We start from the raw sequence: 27739 nt of genomic DNA, 5'->3' as shown, positions 1-27739 counted from the left end.
TAAATAAAAGCAACAGTAGTATACCGCTCTTCGAAATTGATTGAAAACAAAAAATCCAGGTAACAAACTAAAACTGAGGGAAACACGTCAACTATAAGAGGAGATTAACGACTCAACAGACATAAAACTAGTTTATTTTAAACTCACGGCACAACATACGTCCAACTAAATGAATGATTTTGATATCTTATTTTGGAATGGGCCCATTAGTATCTAAAGTGGAAATCTTCATATGAAATTAAGACATCGGAAATATAGCCCTATCGTTGGATAAGGTATCTCGACTTAAAATCGTTATGTTCTAGGTACACACTGAGATAGAAAAAATAATTCATATTACATTGCGTATTTGTTAACAATTTATAAACCTAATACCAACCAATATCCAAGCTGTCTACATGCTACTTCTGCATTAACATTCTTAAATTGATCATCACATAAAATCGTTTGTGTACGTAGCAATTTATAAGAATGGACTATTACAACGCATTTCTGTAGTATTTTCATTGTGATCATAGGCGTTTACCCGAAAACAAATAAACATCTAAAACATATATTTACATACAGCATTCATACACGTTGTGTTAAAGTCATTATATTGCAACTTTATGAACAGCCTTTATGAAAAGAGAGATATTAAATAGTGTTATCTACATATTAACACAAAATGTTGAGCTGTTGAAATATACAACGAATTGGTTGCTGCTAGACTTGCTGTCGTAAATAAAACGTACAAGTAGTCGCAAAATAATAATGATCAGTTTAAGCACTAAAATGTGTTTTCTTTAGTAGACAACATTTATTTCCATGTCGACAATTTCCTTTACCCGAAAAAACGAAAAATATGAGATACAATTACAATATATGCACGTTGTTTGAATAAAATTAATGAGTAGGAATGGTTTTAAACGTACATATATATTCAGGACAAGTACTAGTACAACAACAGTATAAATTCATCTACAATTATTGTGTTGACCAAAATCATACCTTCATCTTCTGTCGAACAGTTGAGAAAACAATGGATGCCAACATCTGTATAATGACTACAATTTGATGTATCTGTTTTGAAAGTACAGTTCAGTAGTTCACTTTCTGAACCAGAGCAATTCACATTATTTAACCAAATTGTACCTATACCATCGTCTACTTTATACGCAGGAAAAAGTAAAAACACAAAAATACTGAACTCCGAGGAAAATTCACAAAAGGAAAATCAAATGTCCAAACACATCAAACGAATGGATAACAACTGTCATATTCCTGACTTGGTACAGGCATTTTCTAATGTAGAAAATGGTGGATAGAACCTGGTTTTATAGCTAGCTAAACCTCTCACTTGTGTGACAGTTGCGTCAAATTCCATTACATTGTCAACGATGTATGAACAAAACAAACATACTCAAAGAGTAAAAATGTCAACAATAGGGGTATAGCAGTCAATATTGTGCTATCATCTTAATATCACTGTAAAAACAAAATATGTAACGAAGAAGCACAAAAAGCCATACATCAAATTTAACATACTCATTTTGCTTTTCTTATACGACTTAATTTAATGAAAAGTCTACTCGTAAAGGACAGAAGATTTTCAGTGCTGGTGTAAATTTGAAATTTGCACAGGTAGACATACAAATTATTTTGCCGTTCAAAGTATGACGGCATACATACATGCAGAGTCACGAAAAGTAGATATTACAAAAACAGACTAAACATAAAGTAATAATAATAAATAAAATAATTGCGTGGTTCAAAGTATGACTGGATACATAAGTACAGTTTCACGTCAAATGTATATCATAAAAAACAGACTTAACAGAAAAAGTAGTATAAATGAATAAAATAGTTTTGTCATTCATAGTATGTCAAGATCCATAAGTAAAAGTAATATTAATAAATGAAATAATTTTGTCGTTCTAAGTATGTTGTTTTACATAACCAAAGAGTCACTTCAAAAGAATATCTCACAAAACTGATTTAACAGTACAAGTACTATTAATAAAGACAAATAAAAGAATACCATAACACGTTATTAAGATGATAACCAACGTCAGTACGCAAAATCTATACTTCAAGACCATTTTGTATTATTTGTGAAGTTGATACGCAATATTTATCAACAAGTTCGGGGTATCTTCCGATGAACTTTTTTAGAAAAAGGACGAGACGTTCTTTGACATACCTCTGGTTCATCAACTTTCTGCTCAGACACTGGTGACGTATTACAAAGTCTGAATAGGAGCTGCAAACTCTGGAATACCTTTTAAGTGAAGTTGGTATATTACTACTAAGGTGGGGGAAATTGATAATTTTAAAATTAGAATCGTCTCGTTTGTCATATATTCTGGTACTGAGATGACCTGAACTATAAATACATTACTGATTCATTGTTGTATATATCTACTACTTTTCGTATTTGGATCGATATTCTGTTGAGTACTTTTAACGTACAGTTGTAAACATGATGACTAGTTGAACCACTATTTGAATGAAGACGAATTTAGGAGAATCATTTATTTTTGTAGTAAAACAATGATAGGAAACCAGCAAATTGCTTGGTGATGTGGTTTATCTACTTTGTAAATTGCCTTACAATGTGTTAAGTTACACAATTTGAGGAAGTAGTGATTCAGAGATTAATCTAGTTCTAGGGTAGTTTGATTTTTCTGTACCAAGTTAGGAACATGGTGCTTGTTATCAAATACTAATAGTTCGTTTCGATGCATGTTTGCGTTTGTTTTTGTTGCACTCCTGTGTTCCTGTTGTTCCTTTGTTTTCCCCTAATGGTTCATATGATTCTCTCCGTTTTGGTTTCTGACCCGGAAATGTTTTCCCTCTATTTATTAATGACTATTGAACCCAGATATAATACTGTTGTCGTTATTTATTAATTCAGTGCCGGAGAACAATCATTACTCAGATGAGATATTATTATAAGATATCAAAAACAATGGTCCGATCGTTACGGAAGCCCTGGAGTGCCATGCAAAAAAAATCAACTTGTGCGCACAAGTTACACAATTTGTGCGCACGAGTTGTACAACTTGTGCACACAAGTTGCACATATTCTTATAGACATGCGCTGTTTGGCTAAAGAGACTACTTTATGGAACGCCTTAGCTGCCGAATACAAACATATGTCTATATACATGAATGCACATACTTTTCAATGTCTGCACATGTTTTTTTTTTCTATTTATACACATACTTTGCATATGTATGAACATAGTTTACTTTATATGCACTTATTTTTTTATATATATATGCACATACTTTTCCTACATATGCACATCGTTTACCTTATATGTACATACTTTTCTATATATGCACATTTTTTAAATATCTATTTGCACATAGTTAACCTCATATGCATATACTTTATTCTTATTCTACATATGAATGTACAAATGTAGTTCTGCATGTGAATACCTTTCTCAATATAGATGAACATAGTTTTTCAACGTGAGAATTACAATTCATATTAATGTTATCTGGTTTTTTTTCAAACTGAACTAAGCCTAAGGGTTCCAATATCATAAAAGGAATGTTTATCAAGAATTTCATAATGTTGTATGTTGTTCAATTAAGCAACTGTTGGAATCATTTTTATATGAATTGAATATTATTTTGGTTTGTATGATGGTATGGCGCCGTAGTCCTCGTCTATAGTCACTTGGTTTTTTATGTCAAAACGTTGAAGGAGTCGATTTTTTTTTATTGGACCACAGATTAATTGTCACGTTGTAATTGGTTAAACGTCGTCACGTGGTGACCCCTATGAGACCGTATGGGGTTACTAAGTTTCATATGGGGTTCATGAACCGTTAATGGCGACGTCATCTATTAATGTTGTTGTGTTTCATTGTTTATTTTTCAACAAAACGCCGTGGAAAAAGTCCAGCATCCGATAAACTCGTTATCCGGTTAACTACTGACCCCCTACAAATCCATAGAGGGTGAATACAAATCATGGATTTTACTAACCCTCTATGGATCCGTAGGGGGTCAGTAGCGAACAATATAACTTATAGTATTAAATTTTAACACATGGATTATTACCACTAACGGGTCAAAAGTTGAAAAATGCATTCTTATAAAACTTAATTTAAATTGCCATTTTCCTTACCAAGTTTAATGTGTTTTCAAAGTATTCAGTATAGTCTAAGATCTCAAAATGTGAATGTTTTCTATTATTATGGTGTTATAGAAAGGACCAAAGACGGGGATTTTTTGTATGCCCTGCCGATATGCGTATGGGGCATTATACATGTATTACCCTTAATCGTCCGTTTTACCGTCTGTCCTTCCATCTTTCCATTTTATTTTGCAGCACTCTAATTCTACTTTGCCTCTACTTAATTTGATAAAGCCATTACACAAAGGTAAAAAAAACTATAAAACGCAAAAGGCACCTGCTGTACTACAGTTCTGCTCCTTTATAACTAGGAAAATTTCATTTCTTTTTTGTTTGTTTTTGCACTCTCACCTTAATACCCAAATGCTGAAAATGTAGACGCAAAACAAGAAATGCAGAGTAAATCAGACAAATCATAATTTAGAACTGCAGCACGTCATATCATAGTTGATATTCACACCTTTTTAAAAGCTTTTCAATACGTTTACTATACATTTTATTTTTACGGTGTTGGCGTTGGCTTACCAGTTGTATAAGTATAATAACATCTCATTTCCATAGATAATATTTGGCCCTGTCTCCTTAGTAATTGTCTATTGATTTTTCGAAAATTTATTGGCATTTGCAAGTCATATTTTTATTTTGGTTTCAACATTTGCACTGTCAAAATTACAAAAAGTCGTTACATAACCATTTCAATTTTTTTTTTTTCAATAGTTTAAGGAAGTTATATATATACAGCGCCCTCGTGGGAGAATCGTTGACTACTTTTCAGACGTTTTATATATATATATAATATAATTATTTTCTGTGACTGTATCGTACATTAATTTGTAGGATCCTTTACTATAGATAATTTAGCTGATCTGTAACAATAACATCTTCATGCCTTATATATAATGTACTGTAGTACGCCGCTAGATTAAGACTGACGTGGAAAGGTAACACATGGCCAGCGAGAGCTCTATTTTCGTAGAGCCCAGGTGTTCGTGTGGTCTAGCGGGGCGGCTGCAGTGCAATCGATTTGGTGTCACGATATCACAGTAGCATGGGTTCGAATCCTGGCGAGGGAAAACCCAAAAATTTGCGAAAGCAAATTTACAGATCTAACATTGTTGGGTTGATGTTTAGACGAGTTGTATATATATATATATTTGACCTACTGCAGTATTACATAGAACATATGACAGACGGAAGCTTCGAAACATAAGGCTATTACAAACAAAGTATGAAGCATCCAGGTATTTTATCTTAATACCGAATACAAGGCTCTATAGAAATAGTTTTCGCCATCGCTGGATAGTAATACCTTTGTCTCACTCTATGAAATTTTGCATTCACTGTTTATAGATCATTCCCACACCGACAAAGTGCATTCGTCTCTTACTAATGTTTTTACTAATAAAACATAAAACCTGTTTAAAAAAAAGCTTGAAATCACGAATGACCCCGCTTAATTTTCCATTTCCAATTTTCCAAGTTATAAAGGGGCATAATTGTCCAAAAAATTACTGCCGAAAATTCTAACTCGGCCTAACTTTGTGTGATTCTTAAAATTGTGTGTGAATTTCAATAATTTTTGATAAGGCAAATTAACGACAGAGTGCGGAAACCAAACTTAATAAAATTGAGAATGGAAATGGGGAATGTGTCAAAGAGACAACAACCCGACCGTAGAAAAAAAACTACAGCAGAAGGTCACCAACAGGTCTTCAATGTAGCGAGAAATTCCGTTCTTCAGCTGGCCACTAAACAAATATATACTAGTTCAGTGATAAAGAACGCCATACTAATTTCCAAATTGTACACAAGAAACTCAAATTTAAATAATGCAAGACTAACAAAGGCCAGAGGCTGCTGACTTGGGACAGACGCAAAAATGCAGCGGGGTTAAACATGTTTGTAAGATCTCAACCCTCCCCCTATACCTCTAGCCAATGTAGAAAAGTAAACGCATAACAGTACGCACATTATAATTCAGTTCAAGAGAAGTCCGCGTCTGATGGCACAAGATGTAAACAAAGAAAATAAACAAAATGACAATAATACATAAATAACTACAGACTACTAGCAGTTAACTGACATGCCAGCTCCAGACTTCAATAAAACTGACAGAAAGATTATGATTTCATAATATGAACATCAGCACAATCCTTCCCGTTAAGATTTTAGTCTCATACCATCATGAAATATATGAGAAGAACATAACCCGTGTCACGCCAACAACTTGTTTTTGAATAAATGTGTTTAGTTCCGACGCAAAGACCCTATAAGTGAATCAATATTAATGCCAAAATATGCAAAATATGACCTGACAACAGTATCATAGATATATCCCTTCTTAATAAGTCTATTCAAAAGTTTTGTTAGTTTCTGAGGTGAATATTGACACCTTTGTGCTTGATAAAGAATATTTCCATAAAAAATTGGATGTAAATACCTAAACGTATAAGAAGTCTGCAAGGAGTAAAAAATGACTCGTAAAACCAAAAGACATTAACATCAACAGTTATAAATAAGAAATAAGAAACAACACGAACTCCACTAAAAACCTGGAGTGAAATCAGGTGCTCCGGAAGGGTAAGCAATTCGTGCACCGTATACAGCACCCGTCGTGTTATTTCTTTGTTCAGTCCGATAATGATGGAAGGTTATTAGGACTGAAGAAGAATGTCAGATTTAATTTTGACACATTTTTGTCATAATGGCCAATCAGGTCATGATGGCGACCGTAACATTTCTTGAGTGATGAACTTAGAAGAAAGAAGAAACATAATGAGTTTGGGTGAATAAAGGCAATATTGATATGCCGATGTTAAGTGTTCAAATATAGAATAAGCAAACACAATTATGGATCACAAACCAAAACTGAGGAAAATATGTCGTATAGCTATGTGTTTTCACACTCGGCCTAACAGTCATATTCTATAAAAAGTAAATTTCGGTACTATGCCGAACAGACTACGTAGATTGTAAACATCAATCTAAGTCGATGTACAGTTTTTGAAATGTTCTCATTTGACATAATGAAATGCAATGCTAAACTTAATGAAATTAGAATAAAATGCTTATTAGCATTCTCAAGTTTAAAATAGTCGAGCAAAATTTGTCCTTTTGATAAGTTAGCTATTGTCAAGCTCAGTTAAAACTAAACATAGAATTGAGAATGGAAACGGGGAATGTGTCAATGAGACAACAACCCGACAATATAACAAACAACAACAGAAGGTTACCAATAGGTCTTGAATGCAGCGATAAATTCAGTTCAGTGATAATGAACGCCATACTAAACTCTAAATTATACATACAAAACTGAAATTAAAACTGGTACAAGACTAACAAAGGCCAGAGGCTTCTGACTGTATGATTCCATATTCATAGCTTTTAAATGTAGATTTGATCTGATCAAAAGCTGTAATTCGGTCGAAAAAAACAACATATCGAGTTCCTGTAACAGAACTTTTGAAACCTTAAAACAAATTGTACTTAAACATAAAATCCTTATTTCAAATTAAGAAATCGAATAAAAGCGTTTAACTGTTGGATAATATATATTTCAAATTTTACACCCTGTTAAATTATCCATGGAGTAGGTATCAATTAAGCTAAAGCAATCGAAAAAAATCAATTATTGTTTCCATTTGTCATTTTGGTTTACACATGCTACCTCTGCATCAACATTCTCAAATTGATTATCCCACACTGTACCCCATTCGCATTGTATTTAATCTATAGTCGTCCTTGGTTTTCAGCGAAACCCTCAGTAATACGCAAATCACATGAATAGTTAAGCTTTTAAGATATAAAATTTGGGTAGTCAGTCAATTCTTTTTTTTTTGTATTTCATTTGAATGTTTTGTTGTTTAACACATTTTAGATATAGATTTGGACTTGTGTATATTCTTGTTTACAAAGGTGCATTTGTTGTTTTTAAAGTACTTATTCGTATAAATTTGGTGAAGACAAATGAAATATATGCACTCATCATTGCAGTTCGTTGAAAGTATGTAATTAGACTGAAGCAATCAGTATGAATATGTTTGAAGTAAATGATACAACGAGAGATGTTATGGAAATGTCATAATATGTTTTCATTGTTTCTCGGCTGGATGGAATTTTATCAAACGAGAAGGCAATCTAAATTTATATTTAGGAGATAACGTCATGTACAAATTTGTACGATAGCTTTAAACAGCGTTGAACAAAATAATACCTTCATCTTTCGTTAAACAGCTGAGAAAACAATGGATGCCAACATATTCATGGTGACTAAAGTGCAATGAATCGGCATTGTATGCACACTCCAGTAATTTACCTTCTGAACCAGTGCAATTTACTTCATTTAACCAAATGCCACCTATGCCATATCATCTATCATATTTTCGGCCTGTATGATTACTGAACTATTTATACATATAAGATACAAAAAAGTAAGACATGAGTATTTTTTTAACAAATTCTCTGAGCAAAGCGATAATACAATGAAACAATGAAGAGTATGATAGAATAATATTAATACGATTTGGATAGAATAATATTAATACGATTTGGATAGAATAAGGTTGGTGATCATGGTGATCAATTGATTAATTGATTTTTCAAGCCATTGTCAGCACTCTTTTGCTATTTTCAGGATGTCCTTTTTTATGGAGAAAACAGGACTGCCCGATTTTAACCACAACATTACTTTGAAAAATAAAAAAAAAACAAATGCCACGTGCCCTGTTTAAACTTTCCACCTCTATATTATCAGGTGTCTGATACAACAGTTCCAAAACTTGGATAAATCGTCTACCAATCCGCTTGGTCGAATGAGAAAAGTAGTACAATAACAGAAAAATTAACAATAGACATTATATAATTATCGTTTGTAGTTATTCGGGAAGGGCTGAACATGTTTATACACACTTGTTATTCAGTGCTTTTGAAATAATTGTTCATATTTCTAAATGTTAAAACAATTGTATTATACTTCTTTAAAGCATGTTTACTTGTCAATGAAAAGTGATCATGTGATAAAGGTGTAAAAATGTCAAGTACAAACGAGCAAATGGTGATAAAGACTGTATGATGTGAACACATGTCTTGGTGTTTACTATACGATTATCATTGCATTATTGTAGATCATATACTAGTGATATGGACACACAAGTTATACACACCAATATCCGGGTTGTCTACAGGCTACTTCTGCATCAATTTTATCAAACTGATAATCACAAACTGTTCCCCAATCACCATGCCGGTAGATTTCCAATCGTCCTTGGTTCGCAGTCAAACCCGATATTATACGCAAGCCACCTGCAAGAGCGATTACATTCCGGGTGAATAATGTGTAAAGGAGAGTAGTCAGATACATTTTTGTACCCTGATTTCGAAACACCTTTCATTAACGATTTGATAAATTCCCCTGCGCATAACGTTTAAAATAACTTCGGTATCAAAATAACAAAAAAGCAACAACCAAAAATTATATAAAAAATTGCCGATTAAACAATTACTTTTTTCTTAAAATGCAATACACTTAGAAACACTTAATATAAAACACGAGATGTGGTATGATTGCCAATGAGACAACTCTCAACAAGAGACCAAAATGACACAGAAACTATAAGGATTAGAAAGTCAACGTATGGCCTTTAACAATGAGCAAAGCCCATACCGCATAGTCAGCTATAAAAGAAAAAAATATTTATTATAAAGTCATGTATAACGTAAATTCATATCATAAACATGTCAACGTAAATAAGTACTGGAAAATCAGTAAAGGTAAAAAATATGTATACTAAATGTAACAAACCTGAGAGCTGAGCATTGACCACACATGCCAAATTCATCACAGCAAGAGCAATATCAGATGGTTCATTCTGCCCATACAATACATTAATCTATTCAGTTTGATCTAAAATTACTGTACTACAGCAAGCTGGATTTTACAGAATAGAAAAGTTTAATATGTTTTAATCACTGTAAACATAACAAAGAAGATGTGATATGATTTCAAGATATTTATATACCTATATGGAGTTATTTTCTTTCAGAACGTCAGGTCATTCTTTTTCAGAATCTACCCGGACGATACCATGTTCCAATGGTATATGATCCAAGGCATAAAATAATGACCTGTGTAAGGTCAGTATTTTCCTTGATAAACATGCAATCTATGATTTACTTCAAAATTTTATTCGTCTAATAGTTTTTTGTTGCCGATTTGGAAATTTATTTTCTTAAGTTCAACCGATGATAGAAGTAAAAGAAACCGTCAGTGTAGACCCGCAATTTAATTTTTGAAACAAATAACGTGAAGTTTTGTTGATTTATCGCTATAATAAAGAAACATTATCTTAAAGGTCAGATGAATTTTAATGTAGACTTTCATAAAATAAATCCAGATTTAACATATTCGTGTGCAAGATTTTGAAAATTTATTGAGTCAAACTGAATAGGTTGATTGATTTTTGGTTGACTGCTTAACGTCCAGTGGCAAATATTTAATGCATGTTCAGAACGATACACACTGAATAGGAAATCATACTTTGACCTACATGTATTTATATTCGTCTTCGTGTCAGTTCGTAACTTTTTAAAATTTATGTATACCTTTTACTCTATCAAGTGATTAACTAACAACATAATCTTATATTCTATTGAATAACATTAACGTAACTCACGAAAGGGTCGGGTGCGGAGGGCATATGATTTTATCCTGATTATCTTTGAATAAAATGAATAGCTATTCGAAAGACAATCTTTCTGAATTTTTCATGCGATTCAAGTAAAATGGTTAAATAAATAACAACTTTTCCGCGATAGAAATAACATAACAAATAGAAAAAAACCATACCCACTCCCCCTTTTCCATAAGCTAAGTGGTACAATAAATAACTTACAGTGTGTCTTGTATTTGTCATACACCGTTATCGGATGGTATCAATACATTTGTGTCTTCCTTCATGTAGTTACAGTTATATTTTTATTGTGTATGGATAACAATTTTTAAAAGGTTTATATCTAAATTATTTAGTGAGTTTTATTTCGCATTTTAAATGAGCCGCAGGACGTATTAAAACCTGAACGCATTAGAAAGGAATATCCCACTTTAGTGTTGTCGGTAATAAGGATACTAAATTTTACAAATCTTTATAAAATTAATATTTTTTGCCGGTATATAAGTCAGATAATGCATATTTTAAGGTTTTTCTTGTCGTAGAACACACCTCGGGATGTCAGGATTGTTCAAAGAAAGACCTCCCTCCGGTCGGTCTTTCATTTGATCAATCCTGACACCCCGCGGTGTGTTCTACGACAAGAAAAAACTTAAAATATGCATTATCTATAACATAATCGACAGATTGTAGATCTATGAAAGTGTATATGTATAAACATGTAAAACAACTATTTCGTTTGATTTTAATTCACTGATTGCATGGATCTACAATCTTTCGATTTCTATATCTTTTCGATCCTTTGAATACATTTATTCTAAAAAGTTACCATATCAACACTGTAACTAGATCCATGAAAGTGCATATGTATATACATGTAAAAAAAAAACTATTTAGTTTGCTTTTGATTCACTGATTACAAAATCAATATCAATACAAATAAAAACAATATTAAATTTTATCAGAATCGTTTCTAAACTTCCGGGCACGGTAAACATCACCCTCGTATAACATTAGGATGAACTATCATGTTTGTAATAAAAATATTGAAAAGTAAATACAAATAGAACCCTCGTCGTAAGGGCAAATCAAACGTCTAGGAGTTCTTTTTATTTAATTTAATTGATGAATACATGTACATCCCAATATGAGATATATTAGATATGAGATTTTTCTTACATTTTAACGAAAAGTACAAACGAACGTAAAAGGAGCATAAATAAGGCCGTTAGTTTTCTCGGTTTAATTGTTTTACATTGTCATTTCAGGACCTTTTACAGCTGACTATGTGGTATGGGCTTTGATCATTGTTGAAGGGCATATAGTGACCTATAGTTGTTAATTTCTGTGTTGTTTTGTTTCATTATTGGCAATCATATCACATCTCCTGTATTATTTGTATTACATTTCGACGATAACACTAAATAGTCTTTGTTTGTCCGGTAACACAGCAAATCTTGAATCAAATGGACCTTCAGGTTGCACTTTGTAAATTCAGCTGTTTCTCATAGCACGCCTCTTTTGGGAGATCTTGAATATTCATAGAAACTTAATTGTGTTTACATACTGGTTCCAAGTTATGCTCTCTCTGTTCCATCGTAGAGGGACATAACTTGAGAATGTTACCAGTAAATATACATGTGCATATTGTTTACATTGAAATTTGTGGTAAATAAAGGCAACAGTAGTATACCGCTGTTCAAAACTCATAAATCCATGGACAAAAAACAAAATCGGGGTAACAAACTAAAACCGAGGGACACGCATTAAATATAAGAGAACAACGACACAACACCGAAACGCAACACACACAGAAACGGACCAAGCATCAGACAAAACACCACGAGAATAACAAATATAACATGAAAACCAAATACATGAATTTGGGATAGACAAGTATCGTGCCAAGTCTTATCTCAATATCTCAAAAATAAGAAAATACACAAACAACTCAACGTTAAAATACAACACACACAGAAACGAACAATAATATAACAATAGCTATCTTCCTGACTTGGTACAGGACACTTTTAATGGGAATAAAAGTGGTGGGTTGAACCTGGTTTTGTGGCATGCCAAACCTCGCACTTTAATGGCAAAGTTGAATATAACATTGAAAAGACAACATAATATTACAGGACTTCAATACACATATATAGGAGAACATATTAGACAAAGGAAAACATGATTAATAGATAACAAAAAAGCATCAGGTTTAAAATTCAATACGCCAAAAACGCACCTTGTCCACACAAGACTCACCAGTGACGCCCAGATATAAAAGATCGTACAGCACTGAAGATCAAAAGTTGAAAAGGTTTTGCCAAATACGGCATTGTTTTTATGCACGGGATAAGCACATAATTATTATATAGAACAATTCATGCTATTGCAAACAGTAAATTTTAACAAATGAATATGAAAAAGATATACATAATGAAACTGAAGTATTAACTAATTACAGAAAACTAAACCCGAATACATAATGCTAAGTTTATCACAGAATAGACACACCCGAATCAGTCCAGGCGTCAACGTAATTAAAAAAAATGTGACGTCTCATACGATGGCGAAAAGGCACAAACGTTATGCCACATTTGAATTTATGAAATTTAGAAACAGCATGACGTCACATATGAAAAACTAACATTCAAAAGTGAGATAGAATTAGGCTTGATTTAAGATTGTATTAGAACTAAATACCGATAATTCATTTAAACAAAATGCATATTGCAATACTTATTAATAGCAATTAACTGTAATATATATATGTCCAGTTTGTTATGAATCCAACTTCAAACGTAAATAATCGTACATAATTTAATATAATTAATAAAGGCGGTGATTAATTTGTCTATCCGGAACACCTAAATATAATAAAAAGACGTTAACACATTTGACAAATTCCGATGAGAATTACAAATATAACATTAAACATGTAAACTAAATACATAAATTTGGGATAAACAAGTACAGAAACACGTCTTATAGTAATGCGAATTCACATTCAACAAAACAGTCACAATCGGGAATAAGTCACGTTTGGCAATTAAAAGATTAGACGACATAATGACAAACCACAATCTATCATGTGGTAAAAATGTCCTTAGCTAGTTTGGTTAAAGAGACATCATATGGATCCACCAATTCGTGATGGTGTCCATAAAATTTACGGAGTGTCAATTTTAATCTGTCCTCCTCATAACGTTGTTGGAGCAGTTTCTGCGTAAGGAGCACACTCCTGTATATGAGGTCTGTATAGTGTGAACAAGCACGTGAATAACGTATCAATTGTGATATGTAAACACCATACGAAGGGGCAGAGGGTATGTTACTGCTGAGAAATGGGAAATTGATAATTGGGAAGTTAAAATCGTCCCGTTTATCATAGATTTTCGTGTGAAATCGTCCATCTACGTCAATATTGAGGAAAAGATCAAGGTATGAAGCAGTCCTTCTAGTATCAGTAGTATCCTTAATTTCAAGTTCACTAGGATATATGAGATGTAAGTATTGTCTGAAGTATGGGTTGTTCAATGATAAAACATCATCAATATATCGGAAAGTAAAATTAAAGAATTTCGCAAGGTGCTTTTTCTTTTTGTCTTTTAGAAGGTTCTGAATAAATTCTGCTTCATACGAATACAAAAACAAATCAGCCAGCAGGGGTGCACAATTAGTACCCATTGGAATACCGACTGTCTGTTGAAATATAAATCCTCCAAACTCAACAAATATATTGTCGATCAAAAAGTCCAGCATTTTAATAATATCATCTTCAGTATATTTTCTGGAAGATTCAGTGTGATTCTTCACAAAATATGAATTATTGTATCCCAAAACAAGACATTTGTATCTACGATTCCCATTTTTATAGAATAAGCTCTGTTTTATGAGATGGTGAAGTCGATCTTGAGCATGGGGAATAGTAGTATATAGCGTAGAAAAATCAAAAGTTTTTATGTTGCTGCAAAATTGCAAAGATTGTGATCAAAGGTTAAGCAGTAGATCTTTCGAATTTTTGAGAATCCACATCTGGTTAACACCACTGGTAGAATATATCTCCTCACAATATTTTTGAAGCCCATTTTTAACTGTAGAAAGAATAGTAGTCAATACTTTAGAAAGATGTTTTGTCGAACATTTTGAAGACCCAGCTATGTATCGTTATATGGAGTTTTGTGTAATTTAGGTATCCAGTATAATGAGGGCAAGTTTTCTTCGTTTTCTTTGATGTTGATACCGAAAGGAAGAAGGACAGATTTCTGATTTTGTAAAATTTCATCCTTGGTAAATGATGTTGAAGAATATATACGATTACCAGTAGTTTTATCAATTCCAAGCTCTGTAGTGAGACATTGCAAATAATGTTTTTTACATATGAAGACAATATTACTGGAGGCTTTATCTGCCGGAACAACGACATACTTGTCATGCAAAGAGGATAAAGCATCCACAACCTCCGGATTCTTGAAAGGGTTAGAAACTCTAGTACTCATATTACATCTTAGTTTTTGTATTTGCCTCTGAATGCATGATCGAATAGCTTTGATCCATTCAGACAAAGTGTCCAGTTCGGGTTCGTCTGGTTCGCGCTTTATCCATTTTCTTGCATAGTCCTCAACTGCATCCATCAGTAACTAGAAATTCTTTTTCCAGTTAATGGGCTGGGGGATTCTATACTTTGGTCCCTTGGCTAGCAACTATCTTAGTTGTTCATTGGTAACAATACCAAGGTCACCAGTAATAATATGACCAGCTGGACTATAATTGTATTGAGAAGATGCACATGAGCAATCCGGAGGCTTGGATTTTGTATCTTTGAGGTTAAAAGCCTCTAAAACTCTCTTGTGGTAGAAAATCTTTGATGCAATAGACTTGGTGTAAGTATTAGTCCAGTCGAAATGTGAAACAATTGCTCAGATTGTGGTAAAAGCATCAAACTTTGCAGAGTGTTAGTTGAGGTCATAACTAACATTTATAGCTATGGACCCAATTAAAGAAATCAAAATGGCGGCTCTGGGCGGCCATTTTGAAATCATGTCCGAAAAGTCAATAAAAATTATTAGAAAAAATATGAAAAATATATTACTTAACTAATTTTAATAAACTTTCGTATTTCTTATGACAAAGAATATAAACTGAGGATTATTGACGTATTAGTGGCCATCTTGAATGGTGGCCATTTTGGAAACGTAAATTTGCAATGTATTATTATTCCCTATCCTAAATTGTTTTTTGAATTAATACTAATTTTTATATGCATTTACAACTAGTTTTGCTAATCATTCATTTATGAATGTTGCTTTTAATATAAGATATATTCACCAAGTGCTCAAATAAGATATGCATATGTTAACAAATAAATGTATTTAAAGAAATACGTTAATTCTTTTAATTGCAGTTTAGCATGTAGGGATTAGGTACCATACAAAAAAAACGCGTATATACAATATGAGCACTGTATTTTGAACAGGAAAAATACGTAGGTATCAGAATCACTAGAGCTGAAAAAATCTAATAAATAAATAGACTGGAAAGAATTATCTAATGGGAAGAAAGGACACGTGATGATTTACGATGCCAAGCACATACAAAAAGAGCAGACATAGACATTTGAGCTGGTAATCAGTCGTTTTTTGAAGCATACAAATGTTCCACGTTGATGAAGGCTATGCAATTGGAGAATCACAAGGCAAAAGGTACTAATCCTGTCAAAGCAAATCTTAATATATATATATAGTCAGGAAAAACAAAATGAGTCACGGAATGAAAAAAAAACCAGTAGAATAACCAGCCACAGTTTGTGATGAATAAACAAGAACGATGATTGCAGATATTTCTTTCTTTCTTTGTGATGAGGTATCTGACTATCATTATAAAGCATCAACAATTGTGATCGACACTAGAGTATGTGACTGTCACTTGAACTACTAACCATAGTTCTCGTAGCCAGACTCAGTGCTGAAGATTAACATTTCAGGAGCCGATCTTATGCTAAATGTTTGTTAAAACTGTACGACAAGGCAATTAGACAGAATTCGAGATACAGAAAGAAAGTCAAGAATCTGTTATCCATTGCAATGGGTTTGCCAAAATAATAGAAAACAGTGACGACTCACAGTCTGGAACAGATATTGTTTTAATATTTGAAATTGATGATATGGAAAAATGGTACAGTAAACGTCCTAAGTAATATTAGTTGTCATGGAAGGAATTATTAATACAACAGTTTTGAAAAATTGAATACTAGCTACCATAGATGATATGCAAGCACACATGAAAGGTTACGTCTTTCTCTGGATTCTCAATGAATATGTTTGGGAAGTTCTGAAACAGGCCATGTCTTTAACAAAATGTTTAAGTCGTGATGGGGAATGCCCCTTTATAGTCATAGCTACTAGAATAGTTTGAAGAGTTAGGCTTGCTACTATAGAAAAGTTCACAGGGACATTCATTGTAGGCTTTCAAAATGAATCCGTTCCACAATCTTTAAAACATCTTACTCTCTATCGGAGATAGATAAGTTATCTGATAAGTTGCACTTCTATCCTTCCGATGACGAGTTGCACAATTGAACTATTATAGCTGAGAAATGGTGTTGTCTTCCACCTATCGATATTACTGGATTGTGTAGTGATGTTTGGCCATCCTGTACCATTCATACTAAGGGAACAGGATACTGATGATTTGATATCTCCAGCTCTTACTTTTGCTAAGGAAATATGTCTTGTAGTACAGGTGCACAGTCATGTCCCATTGTTGTCGACTTTTAAATTTCGAAGTATCATGGTGATCTTCAGGTACATCACAACAGAAAAAATACATTGCAGTCATTGTTTGTGTTGATTCAATATCACTTAATAGTGTCTATTTACTTCTTGTTTTCTTTCAACTGGCAATTTATCTTCAACATCTGAAGTATGTTTTCCTTTTTACTGATGAAATAATTTGAGGTCTGAAAATTTGTTTGACAAGCTTTGCGCCGTCTCATTCAACTGTTTCCAATTGATCAAAAAGAAAACCAATTCAAGACCCAACATCGTTGTATGCCTGCATCAAAAAGAGTGATTGCCAGCTCAAATGTCTATGTCTGTTCTGTTTGGATCTGCTTGACATTGCATGCAATCCCTCACTTGTCTTCTCTTGCCGTTTCACACATTCCTTCTAGTCTAAACGCCCATTTTGTTCTTCTGATATCTAGCTCCAGTGTTTTAGAAATCTACAATTTTGACCTTTTTCCAACAACAACGTTCGGTCATAAATTGTATCATATAATACGTAATTTCTGTTTTAAAAAGTTACTTAGGCAAACGTGTAAGTAACAGTTAGAAATTTTTATACTGATATCTTTATTTTGTAAACATGCGCATGCCTTATCTGACCATTTTATAAATATTCAATGCATATTATTAAAAAAGAGTGTGAATGCAAACAGTGAATAAATAAGATTAGCGAATAATGTTGGAAATTCATGTTTTCAAAATGGCCATCATTCAAAATGGCTACCAAAAAATCAATACCTATGAAGTTCTTGTCATCTGTGATGAATATAGTATATGACTTTATAATAACTTCCTGCAGCAAGCGCTAAACTGATAAGTAAAAATGAACACGGTTACAATGGAAATGTAAACGAGTAAAGCAAGTATTAAGTTGTACTACTCTATGTAAATGTGGAAGATAATGTGATAGAACATGATAGACAGAGTGAGTTTTGACAAATCATGTACATTTCATTTTTGTTAGTAGATATTTTTTACTTCAATTGAGAACATTTGAGCAGTTAATGTTCCTATAACACTAATTACTTGTATAATATGAAATTCATTATGTCTGCAATCAAGGTTTTTGAAAGTTGTTTCAAATGAACAATATCAACAAAACTAATTATCCTGTAATCAGCCAACTATTATAAATGACAGGTATACAATTATTTTCTTGTTTTATTCATACTTGTAAATAAAAATTATCCTGTTATTCTATGTTGAACACGAATATTGCTTTTAGAGTAATAGTTCATTTTATGATCTTCTTTGTGGTCACGTTGTAACTATGTCGATTACTTTTGAACATAAGAGACATTTACATTGTCGGAAAATATAAAGTAATTTGTACCCTCTACGAATAAGAAGAATAACTCGCGGGGGGGGGGGGGGGGGGGGGGGGGGGGGGGTCATAGGCTTGCTTTTCGTCCTGTTTACATAGCTCAAACAAATACATTTGTATATCTTCGACATTGTTTTTTTTCTAAATTTTCATCGAATAATGACCACCATTTTTGGCTTAAAAAAAACAAAGATTTTTCAAGATGGCCGCCATGCAATATTCAATGTGGGTAACATTTCCAAAAAATTTGTTCAACAAGACAATTGGAATCAGCACTGTTATTCGATTACCCAGGTTTCATGTCAAATATCTTCTCTAATATTTTTTTCATAATTTTTTTTATAAAGCTATAGAGATCAAACGGCCTCCATTTTAAAATTGCCGCCACTTCCGCAAATTTCGACTTTCAGAATGGGTCCATAGCTTAAAATGTTGTCCATGACATATACTACCACAATTCCAAATTTCATGCTTTTACCACATTCTGAGCAATTTTGTCAAAAATCTGCACAAATCGACTGGACTATATAAGAAATAACAGGTGTAGCTTTATTTTTGAAGTAATCAGGTATAGTTTTTTGTACAGATTTTAGATGAGAAATATTGCCAATATTTACAGCATCTAAACCTTTATTGGCGAATTCTACCTTAAAAAAGTAACGTTTTTCCTCACTATTAGATGTAGTCAATACGGGTTTAAATAGTCTATGGTTAGCAATGTCCATGATAATTGCAACTAATCTATACAAATCAGAACGATAATCAGTAACGGAAGTATTGGCATCTTAAAATAGTAAAGAACGTTTTGACAATGGAATGGAGTATAATTTAGTTCTAATATGATGAATACCTAAAGGTTTTTGAACAGACGTTAATAGACTATCAATCGTCACGGTGTGTACATCAGGTAGTATATATTTTCTGTGACCATGACTTCTATTTCGTCGAGCAGAAGTATTAAATAATTTTAATGTATTGACAGTACTACACCAGGGACTAGATAAAATACCTACACCATCAATTTTGTCATTGCATCCATAGGGAATGGCTGTTCCCAACTCTCTAATCCAAAAGTCTTCTCTTTGTAAACGAAATGGTGTACTCAATATGGGGTCATTTGTTGGATGATATATTTTCTCTATAATCCGGACTTTCATTGAAACAATAGAATGGTCAGGCTGATTAAAATGTTTATAGAGAAATTTGTTGTTATTATGATCATTAACATTAGACCGATGATCATTCATCCTCCAATTGAGTCTTTGTCGAGTTTCCCCGACGTAGATCAATCCACAAAGAGTACATTCAATACCGTAAACAATATTGGAGGCAGTGCAATTCAAATCCTCATGGCTATGTGTATTGTAATTTTTGGTGGTTAAATTACTTTGAAAGTGGGTATCAGTTATAAGAATATCACAGGTTTTACAAGTTTTACGGTTACATTTGGAAATACAGCAATATTGATGGTTGTCATTGAAATCTAAAATATCTGAAAGTTGAACAGTACAGGGCCGAATATATTCAAACTTGTCTGAATTTTTATAGTACAATGAGGATTCAGAAGATTGCACATGTGTCATTTTCATAACATCATTTAAGATGAGGTAACCTTTCATTCGAGGGAGGGTAAGTTAGGAAAATAAGTGTTAGTTGAAAGTTCAGGGCATATAAACGTTGAAAATATGCCGCACAGCCCTATATTTTGACCTTTGAAAAAAATGTGGTGCATTTGAACTTTCTTCTAGGATAAGAACTTTTTCAAAACTTCATAGTAAAAGTGATACAGTTTTAGCTGTAAAAGGAGTTCATATGGGAAGTTGCATTGTCAATATTTACTGTAATGTAACCTATGTTGGGTGAAACAGGGGAACATTCAGAATTAACCAAATTTGCTTTATTTCACAGATTTTAAGAATTTAACTAAAATATGAAGTTTTTAAATATGAAGTTTTAAAATCTGAAGTTTTCCTGTTGAAACAGGAAAACATTTTCTCATCATGGAATGCTTATTATATGACGATATTCGTTACAATCTTTTTAAAGAATGCTCAAAACTTGACTTTCAAGATCTTGATACAAATAGAAAACTTTGAGTTTTAAAGTTTTAAAATATGAAGTTTTATAAATATTTAATGAAGATTGATATAATCCTTGCCCTAAATATGATGACTCATAGCATAAATTCACAGTTTACAGTATGCATAGTCTACTTAAAGACCTGGATACAAAATTAATTCATAATATTTGCATATTTGTTTTTTTAAATTGTTAAGAAGTGCTTATATTTCATTATTTACTCTTCGTAGTCATTGAAACTCATAGATTCTTCTTGCATATTTTGTATGGGGTGTCCTTTCGATAACCCAAAAGTAAGCCGCAACACCTAAATCTGCTTTTTTGTCACCACGGCATAATAAATACAAGCTAGAAAAAAATAAATATCTCAACAAAGTGTACAATAGTGTGTTCTATCCTGAATACGTACTAAATGTTCTAAATTGCTATAAACAGCAGAATGACTTAGTCCGTGTGTGTGTCACATTTTAATGTTGTGTCGTTGTTCTTCTCTTACATTTGATGCGTTTACCTCGGTTTTAGTTTGATACCCCGATTTTGTTTTTTGTCCATTGATTTATGAGTTTTGAACAGCGGTATACTACTGTTGCCTTTTTTTAGGAAATTTGAGGCCCCAGGGGCAAAACAAGTAGAAAATTGCCTACCCCTTGGGTCATAAAACAAATAGTTTAACTTGTAAATGCTATGATTTTATGATTTTAAAGATTCTGATATAGAAAACAATAGCTATGCTTAGAAGTTATGCAAAAATCAGATGTCAGCAGTCATCTCTACAACATTTTAAGTGAATGTATATCTCAGACTGGTATCTGCAAACATACAACTATTGCAAATATGGCTTTCTTTGAACACTTTTAGTATATATATTAGCTAAATTGTGTCAATGACCGTGACTGAGAAAATGGGTCCAGATGAGATTTATACATATTTTCAGTTTTTTGCATTTTTTCAATGCTACTAATGTGCTTACCATGAATACCAAATGTTATGATGATATCTTAACTGGTTTCGAAAATACAGCGAATTCTTATAATGAATGCATTTGGGTACATAAATTTGAAAGAAAAAAACAAAAAATCAAAAAAAAATCTGACTCTTTATTTTCTTTGGCACTTTGAATTGACTAAATGAGTCCAACATCAAAATTGCCATGCTAAGTAAATATGTGGTTTCTATGGAAACAACAAAATATATGATATTTCAGTTTTTTAGCTTTTGTCTTATATTTCACAAAAGTCATACTCTTTTGTGTGTTGTTTCTATGGCATTGTACTATTTCATATCATTACCCCACATATGTTATTAAATAAATGGAAATGTTGTGTGTTGCCTCCATAAGGCTAGAGCTAGTAGTGCAGTGGTTGACGTTGTTACATGTATGTCATATTTTATATTTTATATTTTGTAAATTGTTTTTCTTCAAATTATAGTGGAAGATATTAGCAAGCAAAATCGAGCGAATTGTGCAAATGATGATACAAGCATAAAAATTACCACAAAGCATCATTATCATATACTTTTAAAAAATAACTGCTGGCCATTAAAAACATTTTTGTTTCAAGATGGCTACGGCCATTTTCTAAAACGGCTGTTTTCTTCAGTTTGCAAATGCTGATTTTTCTGGAAAGCTTTTATTTGAACTTCTTTTAGTATAAAACAATTATCAGGTTTGGCGGCTACCTTCCTTACATCAAATATTTTTTAAAAATGAATATTTGACATATATCCAGTATTTGCACATGCGCGAAAATGTTTCAAAATTCTTTCAAAAGCATTTGAACTATTTACTATATATTAAGTGTTTTTGGATTTCTAATGATATTATGAATCGGTTTAATAACATTTTGTAAGGTTATGATACACGTGTTTAACACTTTTGCGTTTGTGCGAACTATTTGTAGACATCAAGAGCGATTGGTATGCACTACCAGGCAATTCTCAGGTATTCGATGGATAAGGCGAAAATGTGGTGAATCCCGGAGAAACATCAATAGACAATTTTCGAATTCGATGCATTTCCGTCAAAAACTCTAGTTTTAGTGAACATTATTCTTGCGTTTAGGGGAATCGTCACTTCCATTCCAATGTTAAGCGAGTGGTTGTAAAATTATAATACTATATTGCACGATTTATTCGGCAAACTAAATTCTCATAATTGATAGTCAGCACTGCTGTCATTAGGGAATTGTGCTTTCGTACCTACGAAACAAAAATTATTTCTAGTTTATCCTGCACAATATGACGATCACTTAGACGCTTGATGACAGTCGGTTAAAGAGCTCACCATAGCTCATGTTTTGTCTGTTATTATTTATATATATGCCGACTCTAAATAAAATTTACTTACTTACTTACTTATGAACGTTGATAGTGCAGGGATACAGGCAACCCCCTCTATCTGGTAAATGACGTCACAAAGGCGCGCCTACTTGACGATGTTTTTCCGGTGATGGGTGAACTCGAAAGTGGTCTGTTGTAACTGCAGATCAGTCACTTTTGGACTTGCCTAAGCACATTCACTGGGAATGGCCTGATTTTTATAGAAAATATCAGTTTATCGTCATGTTTGCTGGACTGCACATTGAAATGACTTGTTTTAAAACTCTGGATGATATATTGTGTGATAGGGGATGGAAATGTTGTCTAACTGAAGCCAATATTGCAACACCAAGAACGGCAGATTCTTTTTATTTATGTTCAAATGTGCCTAGGACTAGACAGGCGCATCAAACAACTGCATGTATTTTGCTTGAACTGTTAATTTCGGATTATGATAGCCAAACTCAGAATGTATAATTATGTCATGACTCTTTGACGTTCAATGATTTGAAAGACTGGTGTATGGATTCATCTCTACCACAGTTTTATTCCTGGCGTTCAATTGTAAATTAAGAACTTCTTCTGATGTTGGTACTATGCTCATTTCATAAGTTATATTTCGTACTTTACAAGCAGTCCATGTAAAGCATGATAGCGTATTGTTTTCTGTCTTGATCGTGTGAATTATGCTCGATCGTTACCGACCCGTCTCCAAGATATGACTCCCCTTCCCGAACATCACCAACAGGTGGGAATGGTATTTGAAAATGATAAGTTCACTGTATGTAAGACCAGCAAATTTCTTTCTTATGACACAATTGATCAGGCACAAAAACAGAATAATGCAATTGTGATCGGCGATGTTTATGCCATAGGATTAACCGAAGATCCAATTTAGACAAATGGATGGAAGCTGAACCAGGAGTCAGTATACTAGAAGATGAATTTGAAAGATATTGTTGTTTGGGTCATTTGATAACAGATGAACGATATAATGAAGACTCTGCAAAAACACAAAAAGATATATTAAAACAGCTTTAACGACTTTGTAAAGTGATGAGCTAGTTTGGAAATTTATTTCTTGAAGAATCGTCAGATTTGTGAAAAAAATACTCCATTTAGGAAATTGTTGAACAGGTCAGATATCTAAATAAACTCCAAGATATTGTTCTAAACAATACGAAGATCTTTTTAAGCAAATGCAAAACGAAGGAGAACCCGCTTTTTATAAAAAATAGAAAATAACAACTTCTTATTTTGGCCGCAAAATGAAACCGGAAACGTCTTTGTCAAAAACAAAGCTAGAGAACCTTAAAAGCGATTGCGATATCTTTTATAGACTTTTCATTTCTTGTCACAGTAGACACTTTTACTTGGAATATTTCTTTATCCATAAAAACCAAACCTCTCCTCCGTCTTTACCTCAGGATGTTTCTTGAAATAGTGGCATTAAATCGCTGCAAATGGGTTTACTTGAAACATTTTGCGATTTCTGATATAAATTTGGACGCATTTATCGTTGGTGGGGCAGCAATGGTTAAATCCAGGTCACAAAGTGACAACAATATTTGATGATTATGCAAATGATGTCATACTGCCTTACATAAAATCTTGCATCGATAAGTTTTAAAGAGTAGACATTGTATTTGATGTTTACTAAATGAATAATTTAAATGCTGTGACAAGACAAAGGCAAGGTTTTTGCGCCAGATGGAAAGGTGTTGGTTTTGGTAGAACACCAAGGGTTTGGAGTAGTTTTCTCTGTGAAGATGACAACGAAACGAAATTGTTCAAGTTTCTTGCTGACAAAATTTCTTCTTAAGACACTTATAAAAATGTTACTCATGGTGAAACTATTCTTTGCAACTTCAATAAGGATACTTCCTATCTACACCTTGTAAATCATGAAGGAGCAGATTCACGAATGTTTGTCCATGTTCGGCATGATTATGACAAGTGTTGTAAAATGTAATTTTAGGTAGAACTGAAACAGTTGTAATAGTATCAAGAATAACAGCAATCGCAAAACTAGGTAGAACACATTGTGGATAGGTTATGGAAGGAATAGAGACTGCTTCATGTACGTGACATATCAAATGCGTTTGGTTCTTGTGTAGCTGCTCTTCATTTTGTCCATGCATTCAATGGATGTGACACTTTGTCGAATTGTCATGGGAAAGAGAAGAGGTCAGCTTGGATAACAATGGAAGGTTTTTCTGATGTACAGGACTTTTTTTTTGGCTTAAGTATGAAGCGAGCACGATGTGAATTGTTTGCCAGGAAGCAGCAGCATTGTGATGCAATTCCGCCTACAAGAGGTTCTTTTCGAGAGCACATCAAAAGAGAAGTAAATTAAGGAGGAGTTGTTTGGGCTCAGTCTGATTCATGTGTTCGACCGGTACATGTACCAATGCACACTGGGATTGGATGAAAGAAAGGAAAGTCAGGAACTTTTGAAATGCGGAGGCAAAAATCCAGCTGTGCTGGTAACTGTAAGTGCTACCGTTCTGGCCTTCCTTGTACGGGTTGTTGTATAGGCAACTGTCAGATAATTATAAGATAAGCAACCTGTCTTTCTAACCAAGCTAGGCATTATAACTTTACAAATAGTGTTAGCACTTGTTAAGTTGATGGAAATTATATAAAAATATTTTCTTCGTATTTGCCTGCATTTTGGAACCGGAAATCATTATTTTTCTTCATTTATGTGTTGTTTTGTCGTACCTTTGAATTGTTTTTAACGTTTTATCATAACTTACATTGGATTATACCTATAACACATCTTTCAAGGATTTACATCCCTTGTGAAGTTGCTTGAAAGTATAAAATTTGAAATTTTTGACTTTTTTGACGGCATTTGAAACCGGAAGTCACCTTTAATTTCATTAATGTATTGTCTAGTCGTAATTTAGAAATTGTCATTTACTTTTTATCAAATCTAACTTTGGATTTTACATATAACGGATTTCAAAGGATTAACGAATTGTTTTTTTTGTTTGTTTTTTTTCAAAGTAAATATCTTTTATTATATATCTGCTGCTTTAACAATTTACACGGATTACAGCGTTAGCCCGAGTATCCCTGTAATTAGTTACTGAATTTCCAGGGAAAAGTTCAGTAAAGTATACTAAAGTATTAAAGTGTTAATTATATATATCACATACACATTCTTTTAAATACAGTGTATACATATTAACAATAAAATTTCATAGTATAAATCACGTGTTTACGGAACATCATTTTGCCTTCCGAATTTGTGTTCATCGTCCCGTGTTTACAACTTTGACCCAGTTAATTGTACTTGACCTTTTGTGCTGGATTAGTTACAAATCATTGTCCGAAAGCTAGTGCAAAAGGAAGCACATGTTTGTTGTGAAAATATTTTTTTTGGATTAGATAAAACTTGTTTGGTAAGTGTTATTTACTATTCGTTAACAATTTTGTCATAGAAACAAAATAAATGTATCTAAAGTGAAAAAGATTAGATGTTTCTGGAAATATAATAGAAAGAATAAGGATTTTAACATGTGATTTGATACCAACAAAGTGAACTACACACAATATATTACTTGATGATATTCGGTGTAAATTTAACAAATCAGTGTTGAATTATAATCATTTTAGTTTTATATATTACATTAAAAAAAAGTGTCTTGTTTGGTTTGTTTTTACATACAAAAAATGAAAAACCAACAACTACAACTACAACATACATGTACAATATAAAATCAAGCATAGCTATTGATTATCACACCACACAATTGTATACATTTCAATTACATATAATTTTGAATATTTTTAAGCATCTTACTTATTGTTTTATTTCTATACTCCATCAGATGATATCTGTATTTAAATTCTTGTTTAAATATTTCATAAACATTAACTTGATTTATTTTATTATTTGAAATACAATTGCATTTGTGTAGAGTGAATAGGATGACTGCCAAGAGATAATTAATATCATTTAATGAGTCCTCTTCTATTTTATATCCTACTACTAAGTGTTTTAAAGTAACTATATGCTCACCAATATGAAGCTTATTTAATAAAATACAAATTTTATTCCAAAAAACTTTAAAATAAGTGCATTCCATGAAATTGTGTTGATAAGTATCTGGTATCCCACACACTGAACACAGATTGGTGTTTTTAATTTTCCATGTGAAAAGATGTGTACCTACAGGTAGTATATAATGTAATAATTTCCATCGAACCATTTTTAATTTATTGTCTTCTGAATAATTAAAAATAAAATTTAATGTGTATTTAATTTTTGGTTGAATTTTATCTATATTTAGTTCTTTCCGCCATTTTGTAAACCCTATAGGAATATCTGTATTTACATTAGATAAGATGACATAAATATCTTTATTATCAATTTTTTGTAAATCAGATATAATTGCGCCTTGTTTTAAACATAGTTGTTTTT

This window comes from Mytilus trossulus, chromosome 11 (assembly GCF_036588685.1).
Source record: "Mytilus trossulus isolate FHL-02 chromosome 11, PNRI_Mtr1.1.1.hap1, whole genome shotgun sequence".
Lineage (NCBI taxonomy): Eukaryota > Metazoa > Mollusca > Bivalvia > Mytilida > Mytilidae > Mytilus > Mytilus trossulus.
Note: the sequence above shows the minus strand (reverse complement) of the source record.